This window comes from Dermacentor andersoni, chromosome 9, assembly GCF_023375885.2.
Source record: "Dermacentor andersoni chromosome 9, qqDerAnde1_hic_scaffold, whole genome shotgun sequence".
In the NCBI taxonomy this organism is placed as follows: domain Eukaryota; kingdom Metazoa; phylum Arthropoda; class Arachnida; order Ixodida; family Ixodidae; genus Dermacentor; species Dermacentor andersoni.
Genome location: NC_092822.1, coordinates 86,268,182 through 86,274,101, shown reverse-complemented (window position 1 = coordinate 86,274,101; position 5,920 = coordinate 86,268,182). Strand labels below are relative to the sequence as shown.

General features: G+C 43.6%; 1 long non-coding RNA gene across 1 annotated transcript; it reads right to left on the bottom strand.

Moving 5' to 3' along the window:
- Positions 1-1,818: 1,818 nt before the first annotated feature.
- LOC129383923 (uncharacterized) lies at positions 1,819-4,387 on the bottom strand. The gene is made up of 3 exons (XR_011890169.1): positions 4,104-4,387; positions 2,465-2,524; positions 1,819-1,922 (listed from the first exon to the last, which is right to left on the bottom strand). It is a non-coding gene; the product is annotated as an uncharacterized lncRNA (long non-coding RNA).
- Between the last annotated feature and the right edge of the window lie 1,533 nt (positions 4,388-5,920).

Here is a 5,920-nt window from a genome sequence, read left to right as displayed (position 1 = left end):
TGCCTTTTTGTGGACTGTAACCTTTACGAAGGAATAAAACCTTCAAAAACGTTACTTCCTAAAGCACATGGAACCTTTGGACGGCGCAATGCTTCTGGTAAAAGAACTTATTAAAATGTCCTTGGTGTTTGATCAGGGTCACGAAATACAGAAGTCCCATGGGCTGCGATTTGACGTGCACGAATAATACCCATCGAAAAAAGAGGTCTAGAGACAAGACAGACAAAGATATTTAAAAAATGCTCACCGCCTTTATTATCACTGATGACAGACATAAGTACACAATGCACCTTAACCACAATACCAACGCATACCTCCCACAACAACAACGCTTACAATTACACAATGGAACCTGACTTCTTGAGTCTAGGCTATAATAAAAAAAATCTACGTTATACAGGTGATGCATATATGGTCAAGGCACTATATTTGTAAAATAGATTTCTTATGTAGTGAACAGGTAGTAGAGCAAATATCTATCACAATAAGTGCTGCATATAATGCACTATAAGTCTGAGCTCATAGTATATCACTGTTTGCAGTGCGAAAAAAGAAACCAGGATGAAGGCGCCGTGTAATAAAGCAAAGTTCTCACATGAAATCACAATTTCCAAAAAGTCCACAACAGATTGCTCCCCTCACAATATAAATAAAAGTAGACACTGCTATCATGATGTAAAAATATGCACACAATAAAAAGCCATGTTTTAAAATGAGGTATTAAGTCAGCTTGACTTCTTTACGAATGCCACAGTAAACATACAACTGGTATAAAAAGTGGCAATGTAATATTGTGACTACAGACTTTATCACATTTCTGAGGAGACATTAAAGCAGCCACATGTTGAAAGCTCAAGAATGATGCTATAAGCACAGACAACACAAAGACCATCAAAACTTCTAGCAAAATACAAAATTAATGTAAGAGGGCCATGATTTTAAACAACTATGCTAACCTATATTTATGTCACGTGCATGCGCCTGCAGTTTTTAGAGTATCAGTTTAGCAAATAGAGCACGAATCGCCAAGAGTATACCAACATATACCTGCACCTTAAATACCATAGTAAAATATAACATCTCGTGTCATCTCGAGCAAATACGACATCAACTTGTAACTCTAATAGCATTTTAAGTTTAACAACACGCAATGCGACAAATGAAACAAATACACTGACGTTCAGAAAAAGACTGAAGCCATCCTTTGAGAACATCATTCAGCATCTTGGTACGTACCCTGTCTTAGCACATTTGTTTCTTCAACTTAACACAAATTCTTCTTTTTCAAGAGTATCAGAAGATTCTTCAGGTGGTTTGTGAGCAGTCCACGAGGCACTGTTGTGTCAGGCAGGGCAATTTTCTGCAGCAGCACAAGCGTCGGTGAGAATGCAGGCGGGTACGCAAGGTTTTTGATGTAGTAGATAAGCAGGCAGAACATGAGGGCCCGCTCTATTTTTCCACTTGTGATCCATGCAACTTCATCAGCGCTTCCAGCTTAAAGACAAGTGTGTGCAAAGGAGACATACACATGAAATGCCGTGATTTGCAGCTAATTAGGCAGAGCAGTCTCTGGAATGTCACATTAGAGGCATGAGCAAACATCCATCAAAAATTCATGGCAATAATGCTCCCCAGTGTGAAATAAAGTCATAGAAAATGCTACGTCAATTTCAGAACATTCATATATTCACTGAAAATTAATTTTAAATAGTGACAAAGCACGTGTTGCCACAGCAACTGCTAGATACATTCAAAATGGTCCCACAAACCTCGTTAATGAGTGCGTGATTTGATGCTTGCAAATGTCGATGAATGTGCACACAAGTTGCTCTTTGCATGAGAACGCTTCTGCTATTGCCTTGTAATTTTTCCTCCAGGTCACCAATCTTGCATTTAAACTTGAGTTCGACTTCGATGCAGAGCTGGAAAAGAGAGGTATGATCAAGCGAAAGTTGTGAATAATATTAAATGCAAAATCAAACTTTTGATACCCCTCGTACCATCAGGGTTGAAAGCAATAGAAATTTTAATTTCAATCACTTCACTAACAGTTGACCTGACGGCAAGTATTCTTTCCACAGTTGATAATTTTATAAACCAGTGGCCTTCCATTCCCTACAGTAGAGAATTAGACAAGACTGTGTTTCTCTGTTTTTGTAACACTGAGACATAGACATGCACTAACAATGTTTTCCGACAAGAAATACTGAGGCAAATATTCACTTGTTACGCATCGTGAATTCTTGAATAGCACATGGTGACCTATGTGGACGAATGTCCTACGCGTCGTTGCAGCAAATGAAACACTCCAGAAACCAAAATTCTGCGTCTATGGTGCGTTTACGTTCAGAAATCCCTAAAAAACCTGCACCACTAAACATACAAAGTGATCGGCGAGTAACGCGCAGAGCTCTAAGAAAAAAAAAACTTTTACAAAATTTGCATTTGTGTTCAGACCACTAACCTTTCGGGCAACCTGGCTGTGGGCCCTGTTGGGGTACTTCGGCCATTCCAGTATTTTGCTCTCTGTGACCAAGGGAGAATACAGTGTAAAACACGGGGTAATTTCACAACAAAGCGCGATATTATGCCATGCTATCCAGAGTCGCCACCGCGATGGAAGGAAGTGAGCTGCTACGACGGCACGGCCACGCTGGAGGGAGAGCGCCGCACTTAAAGGGCCACTGAGAAAAATATAACACATTTTTGTCGTTACCAAAATCTCATACTGAGCCTTTCATAGCCTTTTTTTTTTTCGCTTGTCCAAAGCCGAAATACGCACTTATTCGTGAGAGACATTGAAGTTTTTCCCGCCGCTCTGATTCAACCCCGGAGTCACTGGTGATGCCAACTGGAAGAGTGACGTACACCATGACATAAGCGCGTTAATTCACACTAACCGCCCGCACCTTGCACAGCCGTCGTATAACTTCCGTCTTCCACCGTGGTCATGCCGTTCAGGCGGCACTGGCCCCTCAGTCGAGCAGTCTTTCTTTTGTTTTGCATAAAAAATGGAGTGTGCCTACACCGGTTCATTATACAGCCACACGAACACGAGCCCGGAGTGTGGCGATGAAAGCTTGCGGAACAGAAATCAATACACAAGGTGCCAACATACGTGCAGAGTTCTATAAAACAGGTTGAATAATACTAATACAGTAGCCGTACATTGAAAACGTGCGCGTTCGTGAACATACAAAAGCAGAGACATAACCAGTAGCGCACACGCATGCAATACCGGCAGGTGAGGGGCAGTGGTTTCACAAAAGTACAGGGTGTTCTTGTTTTTCACAGAAGCTTAAACTTATCAGGTGTGCTGAACCCACTAATCTTTCGAGCTGCCAAGCTGAGAACTCTGATGCGGAACTGCGGCAACTCCACTATCTTGTTCCGGACCACCTAGGTAGAGTACAAAATAAAACACGCGATGGAAATTTCTTCACAGCATAACGACAAATTCCGTCAGGCTATCCATGTTCGCCGCACGCCGTCTATGTTACACGGAAGTCTCAGTCACGGCCGCTCAATGGAACGCACTCCATTGAGCGGCCGTGCCTCAGTCGAGCACGTCGTTCGCTTACGTGCTGCATAAAGCATGGACGATGGTTCTGTAGTGTCACACATATTTTCAATCGTAACCGGCGCACAAACCATTCAGAAGCAGCGAAATTACACGCAGAGTTCTAGAAATCAGGTTTAAAACACTAGTACTGCAGTCGCGTGGTGGAAGCGTGCCCATTTATCACTGCACGAAATCTCGCACACCACCACCACGTGCACACACAGGAAATGTATAAATAACTGTGGATTACCACTATGTTGTTCATAGAACGCACGCGACGACACTAGGCACCTCAGGCACTACTTGATTAAAAGAAGTATATCACAGATAAGCAGGTATATCGACCCAATGTATCGCGAGCTAGGTCAGTCATGCACTCGTATAAACAGAGTAAACCTCATCTATGTTCGAAATATACTCACAAAAGAGCTCTGCAAACAAGCCCGCTTTGGAAAGCAACGCATACACTCGATTTGAGGGGCATTAAACCAACGAGGACCTTGCACGCCATAAATGCGGCTCTGAAACAAAGGGCACTTACCCAAGTCCGTAATTCTGCCATGGGCACCTGGACAGTGGTTGCAATAGTCGCAACGGCTGGAGTTCTCTGCTGAGTCGTCCGACGAACAGACAACGATGTTGCGCCGACAGTCGCAAAAAGGTTCGTTGCAGCTGCCGCGCAGCACACCCCACAAGTCCTTGCTGCTTAACGCCATTACAGATTTTGTCGCGCGCACACACATCAAGACTTCAAAATGGCGAACAAAGCAGAGAAGAAACGCCGCCAGAAAGCGGCGCGGCTCGCCGAGCAGTTTGAAGCGTTCAAACGACCAGTGTTGCCAGGTCGGACAACGTGGCGTAGCCCAAAACGAGAGAAACTGTAGCCCAAATGTAGCCAAACACAAAAAAGAGCAAAACAAATTTGTAGCCAAATATAGCCATTGTTATTTTCAGTTTTATATGTATATACATTTTCACATTCGACTACGGTAATCGCTTTTTGTACAACCCGTCGTAAAAAAAAAAAATGTCCGTGATGCCGTGACGGTCGAGCCTTGACATCTACAACAGCTAAGCATGTTTAAGGGGCAGCGCAATATGACGAAGACAGAAGGCAGGAACACACCGGACAGCGCTGATCTCACAAATAACTTCATTCGAAGGCATGCACAAACTTATATACACAACCCATAGCCAGGTGCTCTCCCATCGATGGCGTCATTAACAGTGCGCAGGCGAAAAACGCAAAACCCTGTAATCTAATGCTACACTATGAGGCGGCTTAAAAATTCAAATTCACTGTCATGCAAATTTAACGATGGCGTGCTTACACAACGCGACCCTTTTTTCCTGATATAGTAGGCCTCCATAACCTCCCTCGTGGTTTGATTTCTATGCGCGGAAAGTAGTGTGGTGTTTGCTCAGAGCAATGCCGCGCGACATGTGAGTAGGCATTACCCGTTAGCGAGCGCCTATGCTCAGACACTCTAACGTTCAGGCAACAACCTGTTTGGCCGATATAGATGTGATCGCAGGAAAATGGAAGCTCGGAAACAACTCCCATTCTACAGTGGACAAACAGGGAAGTATGCTTAACAGTACAGCCTTTCCCAAAATGAGTGAAGGCAGCCTGGGCCTAGAAATCCGCGCATAGAAATCAGACCACCAGGGAGATTATTGAGGCCTACTATATCAGGAAAAAAGGGTCGCGTTGTGTAAGCATGCCATCGTTAAATTTGCATGGCAGTGAATTTGAATTTTTAAGCCGTCTCATAGCGTAGCATTAGATTACAGGTTTTTGCGTTTTTTTTTTTGCCTGCGCACTGATAATGACACCATCGATGGGAGAGCACGTGGCCATAGGTTGTGTACATAAGTTTGTGAATGCCTTCGAATGAAGTTAGTTGTGAGATCAGCGCTGTCTTGTGTGTTTCTGCCTTCTGTCTTCGTCATATTGCGCTGCCCCTTCAAAATGTTCAGCCAGTACCAACTCGCCCAAATGTCGATCCTTCCACAACAGCTACATGATGCTTGCACACAGAACATTTTTTTGTTGGCCCCGGAAACTCAAGTTCCAGCGAATCGCTGCTGAGGGAGAACCTATCGAAATGAATGTCGAATGGAAGCACGCACAAAAAACTTGGAGGACGCTTGGAGGACAACTGGTCAGAAAGTGTTGTGGGACGTTGATGGAAATGAACTGATCATGATTTATGCCGATAGAAACAGGCACGCTGTTCGGGATTGAAGTAGGGATTATAGTTTTAAATTGGCAAAGAATATCTAAAAGGCCAGTAAGTGGCGAGGCCTGGCAATGAAATATTGGTACTTCGAATGTAGTCTATGCGAATACTGTAA